This window comes from Manacus candei, unplaced genomic scaffold, assembly GCF_025592945.1.
Source record: "Manacus candei isolate 608988 ecotype Guabito, Panama unplaced genomic scaffold, ASM2559294v1 h1tg000050l, whole genome shotgun sequence".
Taxonomy (NCBI): domain Eukaryota; kingdom Metazoa; phylum Chordata; class Aves; order Passeriformes; family Pipridae; genus Manacus; species Manacus candei.
This window is the reverse complement of record NW_026138098.1, coordinates 35,584,781-35,597,717: the sequence shown is the minus strand read 5'-3', so window position 1 is coordinate 35,597,717 and position 12,937 is coordinate 35,584,781. Positions and strand designations below refer to the sequence as shown.

At 41.1% G+C, this 12,937-nt stretch overlaps 2 protein-coding genes across 13 annotated transcripts in view; one reads left to right on the top strand and one right to left on the bottom strand.

Moving 5' to 3' along the window:
- The window catches only part of LOC127476606 (uncharacterized), a 623,146-nt gene that overhangs the window by 196,772 nt on the left and 413,437 nt on the right, over positions 1 to 12,937 (top strand). The window lies entirely within an intron of this gene.
- Positions 1 to 12,937, bottom strand: part of PCDH15 (protocadherin related 15) — a 670,595-nt gene that overhangs the window by 550,127 nt on the left and 107,531 nt on the right. For all 12 annotated transcript variants that reach the window (XR_007906667.1, XM_051799597.1, XM_051799600.1 and 9 more), the window contains exon 2: positions 9,127 to 9,365. The gene's annotated coding sequence lies outside the window, so the exon portion shown is untranslated. The remainder of the gene's footprint in view (positions 1 to 9,126; positions 9,366 to 12,937) is intronic.

Sequence of the window (12,937 nt, the reverse complement as noted above, 5' to 3'; positions counted from 1 at the left end):
TTGTCAGCAGCATGAGAACTGACCCCCAGTGCCTGCTGGATCATCACACAGCAGCTCTTCTTGGAGAAAAGCACTGCAGAAAGCCAGTGTGAGAGAGGTGGCCGAGGCATAAATCCCCCCTAATCTGAAGCAGTAGATCAGGAGCAGACATGCCCACGGGTACATGGCCACTCATGGCTCTTCAGAAATTGGATTGCAAGCTCAAGATGCACAAAGCTAGGAATGCATCATCTTTTATCTCTTGCACTGCCAGAATGGAACATATTGATTAAACAACACTTTTCATCTTCCACTCTATCATTACAAGAAGAGAATATATCACAGATTTTTATAACTTCTACATTTAAAGCACTCCCATGCAATAAGGAATGGTCCTTCCCATTTTACAAAAGGAGACTGGGGCACGGGGCAGATGGAGAAAGCTGTTTATTATGAAGTTAATATGAGCTGGGATCTGAATGCACTCATCTCACCTGAGCTCAAGCACATGCTGAGCTTTGGAGCCATGGGCTGAGAAACATCAGCATTACAATTCTGAATAGCCACACACAGATAATTTAAGAACACTCTGTGATAATCTGCTAAGAAGCTGAATTGATAACTTGGACCCACTGGTCAGACTTTCCCACCCTCTTCCAGCTTATCTCCAACACTGGGGAAGAAGGTATGGACACCAACTGACATAACACTGGCCTGCAGGGAATCAGCCAATAATTTGATCTTTTACGCTTAAAATATACTTTTATTTTTGACTGCTTTATGTAGGGACAGGACAAGAGGCTTCAAACTTAAAGAGAATAGTTAGGATGAGATATTAGGAAGAAATTCTTGGCTGTGAGGGTGGGGAGGCCCTGGCACAGGTTGCCCAGAGAAGCTGTGGCTGCCCCTGGATCCCTGGAAGTGTCCAAGGCCAGGTTGGATGGGACTTGGAGCAACCTGGTGGAAAGTGTCCCTGCCCATGGCAGGGGGTGGGATGGGATGGTCTTTAAGGTTCCTTCCAGTGCACACAATCCTATGATTCCATATTTCCAAATCCCATCCTACAGGCAGGCACACTGACATGACTCCCAGGTGACTCCCAACTCCAAGGCTCTCAAAAAGGTGGAGGGTGTCTCTTACTCTGCAGGTAACCCAGCACATTTCTCATCTTGATTAGGGACTCCAGCCTGTGTGCTCTGGGCCTGGTGAAGTCCTAAACATTTCTAAGTAAGGTGGTATTCAGTCACAGGTTGGACTTGATGAATTTGGAGGTCTTTTCTAACCTTAATGGTTCTGTGACTGTAAGTAACAGGAAATTCAAGACAGAAATTAAAAAAAAAAACAGCATCAATCCAAGATTCTTGAAGTCTGAGTGATTCTACTGCCTGACTTCTCAAGGTGCACCCCTCCACAGCATTTGCTTGGGGTAGGGTGGTGGGAAACAGGTCTGTAACTCAGGCTCTGTCTGGGGACAAGCTGTTCATCAGAAAATGTGACGTATGCTCTGTCCTTTTGCCCTCTCCTTTTCTCCCCTAAGTGAAGTGCCAAAGAGATTTAGGCTGATGCTCTCCAAGTCAGAGGTTTCTGTAAGATCTGGGAACACAAACTTTCTGTGTATCAATGAAGTCATACAATCCTTATGCAGTCAGACACAGCATCTTGGGAAAGCCTTAAAGGCTTTTCAAAACAACAGCCATTTCCAAGAGAGAAATTGTTCTAAGACAGAAACAGTTGCTGCACTGCCACTGAACCCTGTACACAAATGTTCTTACCCAAAATTTCTTTTAATAGGTCATTTGTCTTTGGAAAGTAGCAAGACAATGTCTGCCAATGTACTTCTCAATAAAATCTCATTTTTCTTACTCCAACTCCACACAACTGATCTAAACACAGCATTTAGAATCTGTATGGGTGCACATCTTAAGCATTTGATACATCTCTTGTTAGAGTCTTCTCCTGCCTGAAATATGTACCAAGAGGTTTTCTACCAGTCAACCCTGGAAAGATGTAAACTAAACAAAGTTTGAAATGTCTCCATTTTCTTCTACATGAAATGACTCGTTGAAAACTCACAATTTTCTCAAGAACAGAAATTAGATCCAAAGCATCAGAGAAGCCCCCAGAAAACAAAGCAAATTCACAACTCCATCAACAATGGAAAATTCAATATTTGTGGAACGAGCTGAACAATTTTTAATTTAGGGTAAATCAAACCAATTTGCAGCAAAACACCTTTTTCTCCATTTTCCACTGGAAAACTCGGTATTCTTTATTAAGGAAGTTTCTATCAGAAAATTACAAGGAAGAGAAGATTCAGCAACACATCTGCAAATTAAAAAAAATCACCACAGAAGGCCACAGGGTATAAAACCACCTGCTATAAGGAACACAATTTCTCCAGAAACCCTGCCATGCATCCTTGCTCTGTCTGAGTTTGTGGGGAGCAGCTGTAGCTGGAGGTTGCCCTGTCCAGCTCTCCCAGAGCAGAGTGCTCAGCCCTCAGCCACAGAGCCAGGCAGAGAATGCTGAAGCTTCCAAACAACCAACCAAACCCCATCTGAGAACACCCAACACTGACACCAGTCAAGGATTCCCTGTTTCACCCACCCACAGGGCTCTTCTGTCATGTCTGAAAGATTATATAAAGCTATCAAAAAGATCCATTCATCCAGCAGTAAAGAGGTTTAACCTTTAAGGAGTAAGCAATCCTGGGTTTTCTTTGCAATGTCAAACAGTGGAGCATAATCCTGAATCTAAAAGTTTAAATGAGATGAGTGACATTTTCCAAATGAGAGTGACTTCCCTTTGTTCTGAAGAATCAATCTACCTATGTAAGCCTCAGATTACCTTCAGGTATATGTCAAACTGCAAACACAGGCCTGACATTTGGGATAAACACCTGAAAGGTGTGAGAACTCCTTCCCAGACAAATGGCTACAGTGAATACTCATGGAGACAGTTTCCACATCACTCAAACCCCTTCCTATGAACAGCAGCCAAACAGGCAGGAGAGATAATTATCTAAGTCTTCATCCATGAAGCTTGAATGCCCTGGTTAGCTCACCCTATTTCAGCTTTCACTCTCACAGAGAAATTGCCCATGCACATCCATCCCAATAGTGCCCTCCTTTCTTTCAGGGAACTTGTTAAAAGTAATAAAAATACATTTGCTGCTGAGATGGGCAATGGGCATTGGAGAATTTTAGCCCTACTCCTGCTCAGACACATCCAATGGCAACACTCAGCACAACGCCAGGTTGTTGCCGTGTGACTTTTTTATAAAAATTACTTATTTATTAATGAATTAGAAAAAACTGTCATGAAGTACAACCTGTGATGTCACAGAAAGACACTGAACTATGTCTACCAGCCTTTCAAGGTCTACAAGGTACCTAAAAAGAAAACTTATCTCTTATCTGGTTTGGTCAACTTCAGAGAGGTTTTTACAGGATCATAATATACACATGTCCAGTATACATTTTTCTGGTAAAATAACCCAATAAATCAAAGGCCATCAAGTTCTCCTCTCCTTCCATAAAGAAATATCATCAAATAAATCACACCAAGCATCAGGATTATTTTATTAATATCCTTATACATTCTCTTTCTGATTATAGCACACTACAGTATCCTGGGGCAAAAATGCACAATATTCTTTTGGAGATCATAGAGTCGTGGAATGGTTTGGGTTGGAAGGAACCTTGAAGACCATCCTGTTCTACCCCCTGCCATGGACAGAGACACCTTCCACTAGCCCAGGTTGCTCCAAGCCCCATCCAACCTGGCCTTGGACACTTCCAGGGGCAGCCACAGCTTCTCTGGGCAACCTGTGCCAGTGGAATCTAATCCATAGCAGATCCTATGGTATAAATTCCTTACAGGGATCTGAAAACTACTGTGGCCTGAATAACAGGCTTGAAGGTAGGCATAAAATATCAGTGGTTTTCAACTTGTGGGATACATGTTTTTATAGCTGAACCACAGAGAGGAAAAAAAAAATCCCTGGATATTCATACTTGATGCAAACCTCCAGCACAAACGAAGCACATATGTGTGTGCAAACAGGAAGAGTATGTACATGTGATTACACCAACAGAACATGGCAGCTAATTAACACCAAATCCCAGACTAGCTTCAGGTGGGAAAATACACCTGGGCTAAGCAGCTTGTGGTGTGGTGGTAATAACTCCCTATGTCATGATGACTTTAAGTCACTGCCTATTCCACCATAAACTGACTAATTAACTCAGCTCTTGAGATGGCTTCAGAACTGAATTTTAGCTTTTATGTTCTACATAATGAACACTGTCATTCAAAGGAAAACTAGGACATTTCTTCATGACAAGCCTGGTCACAGTGAGCACAAATACCTTCAGTGAATACACAGGCAGTGTCATTACACAAGAGGTTTTTTAATGCTAAATACAACTACTTGTCTGGTGGAAAAAAAATGTTTAAGCATCCTTCCCTTTAAAAGCAAGAATATTATACCAAGGTAACAGAAGCAACAATTGCTCTTGATAATTTAGATATCATACAGGAGACTGTAAGGCTTCAGAGCTAATGGCCTCGAATCTCTTTTCATGCAGTATGACATGCTCAATCCATTATTTAAACACCACAGCTGCTTAAATAAAAGCAAGATTTTGAGTATTTCCCCCCTGCTACTGATTATTTCACACAGGCAAAGCAGCACATTGTCAAACCAACGTTAATTCACGTGTGTATTTCTTCAACTCAGAAAGACTTATTTTCCTGAACAACTCGAGAACCACCCGTGGACTTCAGGAAAAAAAAAAGGAAAAATGGAAAGAATGAGTTATTGTGAGTCAGTCAAAAACTGATCATTTCAGACTAGGTAACAGTTGATCATTTTGAGCTGTCTCAAAGAGAAAACAATCCTTGAAGTGTCTGAAAGATGAAATACTTATCGGGTTTTGTAACACCACTTTATCTGGTAATACCTGACTTGCTCTGTGTGACACAGCAAGTTTCCTAAAGGCAAGGTTAAAACAGCTATTCTGCATAGGGAAGGCTCCAGGGAGACTCCAGAGCCCTCTGCAGTGCCTAAAGGGGCTCCAAGAGACCTGGTGAGGGACTTGGGACAAGGGATGGAGGGACAGGACAAGGGGGAATGGCTTCCCACTGCCAGAGGGGAAATTCATGTTGGATATTGGGAAGAAATTCTTCCCTGTGAGGGTGGGGAGGCCCTGGCACAGGTTGCCCAGAGAAGCTGTGACTGCCCCATCCCTGAAGTGTCCAAGCCAGGTTGGATGGGGCTTGGAGCAACCTGGGCTAGTGGGAGGTGTCCCTGCCCATGGCAGGGGGTGGAACGGGATGGGTTTTAAGGACCCTTCTAACCCAAACCACTCTGTGATTTTGTGAAAAGAAAAAACTATCAAAAAATATTCCCATCCCCTAAAGTGAGTTCACTAAATGTCCTCTTTCTAAATGAAGCACATGAGATGCCATGTACATCTGACAGCACTTTGCTGACCCTGTGACTTCGGGTTGAGCAGCACTGGAAACCTGCTCCCCTCACCACCCCTTCTCTTCTCTGAACCACATTTTTATTACCTTCTTGTATTGTCCAAGACAGCTATAACTGGAGTCTACTAAATAAATTTGCTCGAGAAATTTATATGAGATTTGAAAGTTTAATGCAACTGCCAGAGATTTTGGAGTGCTGGGAGAATTAATCTCACTACTCATTACATTTATTGATTCCAATCAAGCTTCCGGACATCAGCACAGGTGCCACTGCTAAGAAATAAGAAGTTTCCAGGAAATCTGTACGTAAACCTCAAGTGACTGCCAGCTTTGGGAAGGGAAAAAATGCTCAGGAAGAGGTGTGTAATCTAAATGCCAGTAAAGGCAGTACTAATAGGCCATCATTCACCACGTGGGAAGCTTTCTCCAATACTGGTTTTGTAGCCAACTCAAGCTGAAACCACACTCCTTGAGCCTGTAACAGGGCCAGTATTTATAACAGCCTCTTCTCTTTAAATACTTTTTGAATTAGGGATGAAAAGTAATAAGGTGCTTCCACACTCAAAAGGCTGGGGGTTGTTATTTTCTTTTTTTTTTTTTAATCACAAGCTGAAAGTAGTTGAAGGTAGAAGCTGAACAGCCTCTCCAGCTGGTACATCTGCATCAAATACAAGTGGAGGCTTTTCTTTTGAGAATGGAAGAAAACAGTGATGGTGAGTTTTGGAAATAATTTACTACATTTGCTACAGCAAATCTGAGATAAGCAAAGTATTTGTGAACGTATGAAAAATAATGATGGGATTTTATGCAAAATAACCATAGAAGTATCCACTTCCCACTGAGGACAACCCCACCGCTGTCAGACTCTGGCTCAGCTGTGGAAAGAGCTACTTCTTGGGACTCCAATTTTATGGAACTGTTTGTGAGGACAAAAATCAGTCTGAGCACACAGGTGGGGTCTGTTCCACACTAAACCAGTTGTTACAGATCAGTGAAGTAACAGGAAATTTTTGCCCCCACAGCTTACAACTGCAGTCAGGAGGAGAGTGAGAGAAGGTAAGGGAGAGCAGTGCCCAGGAACACAACAGTGGTGTGAGATCAACCCAGCAGAAACCACCACTGCTCAAATGCATTTCACTAAATCAGGATTTCCATATTTCTGCCATCACCACAATTACAGCCTCTATTAGCTAAGTCACACTAGGAATACCAGGGCAGGAAGGCCCTGGAGTTGGGACAAAGATTTTCCAGCAGCAGCTTAGAATCTCAGAATCACATTAAGTTCAAGAGTCTGGTTCAGCACAGCACAAGAACCATTTTATTTACATGACTGAAAACTGATTTTAACATAATTGCTTTTCGCATATTTTTTTTTTGGTGTGTGGTACAAACTGCATAAAGCTACAGTGGAAAACACCTGGGAAAAGAATTATTCTAAGAGTTTGCTGCAACTCTCAGTTTCTGAAGTATCATTTTTACTCACCGTGGTGTGCTAATAAACAAGAGCAGTACCAACAACAAGCCCTGCCTGAAAGATCTTTCTGGAACACCTGTGATGCAACAATTGCTTGAAATGGTTGGGATGGCTCGTATTTTAGAGTGGGTCAACATTTACTCCTTAACAGAATAAATGCTTTTAAACTTTCTGAACTTTGTGCTTCAAACTTTTAAAAGAGAAAAAAACCTGCAAAGCTAAATAGCAGAACTTCAATAACTTGTCAGGATTCCTTAATGTTTATCATTTTGCACAAATACAGCCTTGATATAGTTTAACCCTAGCTATTCTTTGCAAAATTAAGTTAAACGTAAACGATAAATAACAATCAGCCCATTCAGTCTGAATTTTCTGTGTCCTCATTTGACTTCACGTTGAGTGTTATTTTGAGACAGGCTGCTAAAAGAGCGACATAAAAAGTGGCCTAAACTTTCTGACTAGGTTGATTGTAACCCTGTTACTTCCACAAAAATCCAGAATTTTACTGCCTGGATAATACCTAAGCTAGCATATTAACCTATCAGGCAACGGGATCAACTTGTGGAATTTTATGTACAGGCTTTCATTAGTTTGTGGCTGAGCAGGCGTCGCTGCCACAAATCAGAGTTTACTCCTAATAGATTGTTTGACTCCTCTTTGCAATCAGAAGTACAAGTACAGCCATAAAAACCTTCACAGCCACTTTCTTGTCTATGAGCTCAACCTCAGGCTCGTGGGACACACCTTAGCAGAGGGAGTGTCAATTAAGAGAGAGTGTGCTGAAAGATAACTCATAATATTAAGAAAAACCAAAACAAACACGCAAGCAAAAAAAAACCCAAACAAAAATCCAACAACAGCAACAACGAAACCAAAACCTAAATAAACAAACAAAAGAAACAAACCAAACAACCCCAACCAAAGCATCTTTGTGTTGCCATTTGTACATATCTATAGATGCCACCGAGAAACACCAGCATGAAAGTTAATTAACCAGTTTGACTGACAAAGGAAACAGATGTGAGTATTGTAATCTTCTGCACTGGAATTAATTTAATCGAGTTTTAGGTGATGGCACAAATAAAGGTCAGGTTGTACTACTGAGATGATCAAGAACACAAACTGTAAATCTATTGCAACATTTAATAACACACATTTCCCACAGGGAAGGAACCCTTTCAGGCAACCATGTGATGAGCAAATACTTAAATGTCACACTTTGAAAATTACTTAACCGGTGCCTTCCACAGCACATACTTCCCCTTCAAAACAGAACAGGAGGAGCAGTTTCTGAAGCACATAAGACATTTCACACTGTCTTCCTAATTGCCTCTAATTGTCAGTTATGATTTTGTGCACACCACAGTTTAAACCCTATCAAGGATGCTTTCCATCAGCTGCAAACAGATAAGAAAAGGCCGCAAGGGAACATGATTTTCATGTGCTTGGACATCCCCTGCAAACCATAGTTAAGAATGTTTTATCTACTCCCATGGTGGCATTTCCTGAATTCCATATAATTTGGATTTTAAAGCATCAAGTAATGTGATAACTGAGCTCATCTTCCAATTACTTTTCCAATACTTCATTCTTACTCTCCTGTTTCTGTTCTGTATTTATCTGATTTCAGCCTCCTGCCAAAGATCTGCTGCTTTCTGCCATTCCAGTCTGCCTCCAGTTTTCAAGCATTTCCTTCCATCTCTTCACCTCTCCAGTTCTCTTCCCTTAGCTGCCAATTAAGAGTCACCTCCTTGGAAATTTTTGTTCCAAGGGCATTTGATCACCAGAACTGAGCTAAAATTAAATATTAAGTCGACTTACCAAACTAAAGCAAATTAGCATGTGTGATTCTTCAGGTATCCTTTAATAAAGATACAGATTAAAGACAAATCACGGGGTTGGACATGAGGAGGAATTTGTTGCTGGAAAGGGTGGTCAGGCCTTGGCAGGGGCTGCCCAGGGAGGTTTGGAGTGCCCATCCCTGGAGGTGTCCCAGGAAGGCCTGGCCGTGGCACTCAGTGCTCTGGGCTGGGGGACAAGGTGGGCATCGGGCACAGGGGGGACTCCATGACCTTTCCCAACACAAATGATTCGGGGGTTCTGCCATTGTTTTCTTTACTATTAAAGAACTGTGTTCCCTGAATCCAAACAGCTCAACCCAAAATGAAATAAAAGACCCTCACCTTTCCATCCTGGGCGTATGCAGGTCCCAACAAACCCCCCAGCTGAACGTCCTGTATCCCTTGTCCTTCTCTGAGCAACCTTCTTCTCCAGCTCCCTCAGTCTTGCTTCCTGCTGGACCTTATCCTACATCTGTGCAGAACCACCAGAGGCATTATCCACGGAGCAGATCCCTTCTACTCCCTCTCCACATTGCTCAGCACGTCACTTGTGGTGCTGCAGTCGGTGAGAAGCCCATGCTCTGTGAAAGACAAAGCCACAATGTCAGCAGAGACAGCAAGACCCTGTCAGACAGGGTTGACCAGACAGCAGTTGGCTGAGTTGGGTGCAGAGCAGGTGCTCAGCACAGGACTCAGCAGCCTGAATGATTCCAAGGGAAGCGCCTTCCAAAATGACTCTTAAGACCAAATAAACAGCTTGAAGCCCATTCTCCCCCAACCAAACCTCATTTAAAACTGGTTAGTCACGAAGCAATTACTGCCTGTTACAAAAATCACACAGTGGCTTGGGTTGGAAGGGACCTTAAAGATCATCTTATTCCAACCCTCCCTTGCAATATTGCAGTATTTTCTAGAAAAAGAGTTCTGCTCATGCACCATTGTTCTTCAGATGGGGAAAAAAAAAACCCTTAACCTCTTAGTACTTTTCATTAACAGCTTAAACCCCTATGTATCTTCAGCAAACCCCAAATGGTCTTAAACAGAGGTCCAACAGCATTTACCAGACCACAGAAAATATAACGGGAATGTTTCTTGTGTATTCTCATCAGAACAAAGTAACACTTCAAATAAAAATCGTTTTATGAAGTCATTTCAAAAATACTAAAGAAAATATAAAGCGCAAGGCTTGTTCTGTTTAACTTTTTTTAAAATGAAAATGGTAATAAAACACGAAAATTGTGAGTTAAAATTTCTTTAAAACATCAGGAAAACTTGCAGCTCGAAACAGTAATAGTTTCATCCAGGAAAACCAAAATGAAACACACTAGAATAAATTTTTAATATCCAATTAATGGACAGATGATGACTTGCACAGAGCCACAGTGCCAGCCTGGGGAGCTGCAGTGGGCACAGAAGCCTCGAGCTGAGCAGCAGAGCTGGAGCTGCTGCACCATCAAATGCAGAAGCACAGGATGAGCTGAGCCAGTGGGTTTTGTCTTCCAATAACTTTTTCTTAGTGAAAAAAAAAAAAAAAAATCAATTTGCAACACTTTTCGTAGATAAAGCAAAGTCTTGGTCCAGGTGGCAAGAAAAAGAAATCTATGCAATGCTAGGGCTGAAAACCTCAGGAACACAACCTAGGCAAATAAGTTTTGCTGGTAAGGAAGCAGGGCAGAATAGCAGAGTTCCTTTAACCATGCTTGAAAAAAATACCAGTTTCCAAATCACTTCAGATGCACATATATGCTAAACCTGCTATAAACATTCCATAGATATTAAGGAATAAGTTCTTTAGTTCTTTGTCATAGGGATGAGTAAAGATGCTTGTGTAAGGAGTTGGTGCTGAAGAATAATAACCTCTTTTTGTTTGATGCAGAGGAAATTAGAGGCACTTCAAATAACATAAAATATCCCTCAACCATGGGGCATATGCTTAAAATTAGAAAAATCACGAAATTCAACAACACTTCACGAGAAAACTGATCCTGTTCCAAAGTATGAAATGTTTTCTTCCTGTTTCTCAGCACTATGAAACAGAACTTTTCTAAAGCTTCTTAAACGAAGTTACCTACAAAAAGATAGGGGAAAAGGACATTTAAGAAGGGAAGGGTCACAGTCAAAGTGTTGGATTATATTATATTATTATAGTTACTGGTGCAATCTTCATTCCCCTCTGCTGTGCATATTTATCATGAAACCAGCTGGAGCCACACTCCTCTGCTCCAGGAGGCTCCTGCCTTGGGCCCAGCAGCAAAGGGGGAAGAATAAAGTAAATTGTATATCGGGAAATTCCGAGTGTTTGAATTCCTAACTTAAAAAATCCCTTTGTACAAGACGTGCACATTACACACACAGACACGTATCACCCCAGTGTCAAATGTTTCACAGCTCAAAGAGAAAGATTCCCCCCCCCCCAAAAAAAGGTTGACCCTCCAAGACTTGCTTTCTATCAAAAATATTCACCACTCCCCTCTTCTGGTTATCAGTGCTATGAAAAAGAAAAACCACCATGAATTTCACAAAGCTGTTCTCCAGACAAGTGACATTTAGCCCACTGTTCCTCCACGTTCCTGGCAATCTTCCCCTGCTCAAGTGTGCTAACATTAATAAAGAATTCTGAGGTGAGCAAGAACTCTTAGGAATATGTCAAGGACTGGGGGAGAAAAGCACCACTGGAGAGGAAAATCCATTAGAAAAATGAAAAACAAGATCAAGCCAACTATGAATCTCATATTGCAGGGCTACCAAGCTGCCTTATTAAATTGCCAGTAAGAAGAAAAATAAACAAAAAGGATGGAATTAGGAGAAGCAGAACCCCACTCAGTATTGAGGTATCTGAAAGTTTGCCTCAATTCTAATAACGTATGTGAAAAAAAAATGAGAAGTTGAATTACTTTTTCCAGGCGTTTTATTAAAATACATTTTATTGGAATACACACAAACATACTCTTCCTCTGTTTTCCAGAGAAGTAGGAGAGTATGTACATGTGTGTGAGGGAAGAAAGATGGGCTCTAACACTAAGGCATTTGTTCCAAGGATTTCCCTTGTTCCCTGTTTTCACCTGCCACACTTCCCTGTTTGATCCATCTTTTCCTCTCTATCAGTAGCTTCAAAGGTTTGGGTCAATAAAGTCCCTGAATATTCACCCTGGAGCAGGAAATTTGGTCAGGAGATAAAAGAGCAGAGAAGTCTCTACAAAGTGCAAAAGTTCAGCAATCTCAGATAATCAACTAAGTGCAGAGATCTGATCTTAAATAAACCATAAAATATTGCTAATGATTCAAAATCACAGTATAATCTGTCAGATCCTCTCAAATTTCCATCAAATACATTTCCAGGACATGAAGGGCTTCAGTTAATTAATAAGGATTCCTGAAATCATGTAAAACATCAGAAAAAAAACAGAGGTAGGGTCATTTGTCTTAAAAAGGGGAATAAAAAATTAACAAAATCAGAGCACTCAAGGGGAAAAAATTAAATTAATCATAGCCATCCTTAACGTAAAACACTCTAAACTTTGCAGACTGGGGGTTCCCAAATGGGAAATAAATGGGCTCAGGTATATTTGGACCCCAGTAAATATAGCACAGAATGTCTCATGACACGACTTTTCTTTAACATTTCATATATTTATTGTTTTTTAACTACTGCTTACAGTACAATACTACTACATACATTAAAAATTGACTGAAACCAAAGGAAAACTAGAATTTAAGGATGGGAGTTGCCAAGGTTCAAATAGCAGGGATCACAAAAACTGGCTAAAAGTATACAAAATAAACCAGTCCAAACAGCAGAAGTTATTTTTCTTATACAAAGTCAACCACATTAATGAGGATGTTTCCTACGGGAAAACATACTATAATTTGAATAATTTTTAAGTAGAAGGTTAACAGATATAAATTACAAAAAGCAACCCTTTACTGGGGAGACAAATCATCTCATTAAGCCTGGTGACATTCCTGGCTTCAGTTACAACAGAACTGCACCCTTCAGTACTTCAGCAACCTTTAATTGATTTATTTTCTCAGCCATTATCAACTGTAAGAAGGAGTGAAAGTTTCCCAGCGCCAAAGAATGAACCTCACCTGGGGAGAAACCCAGGGATGCCTGAAAAATCAGGGAACCAGACCTTTATGGAGGGATTTCCTG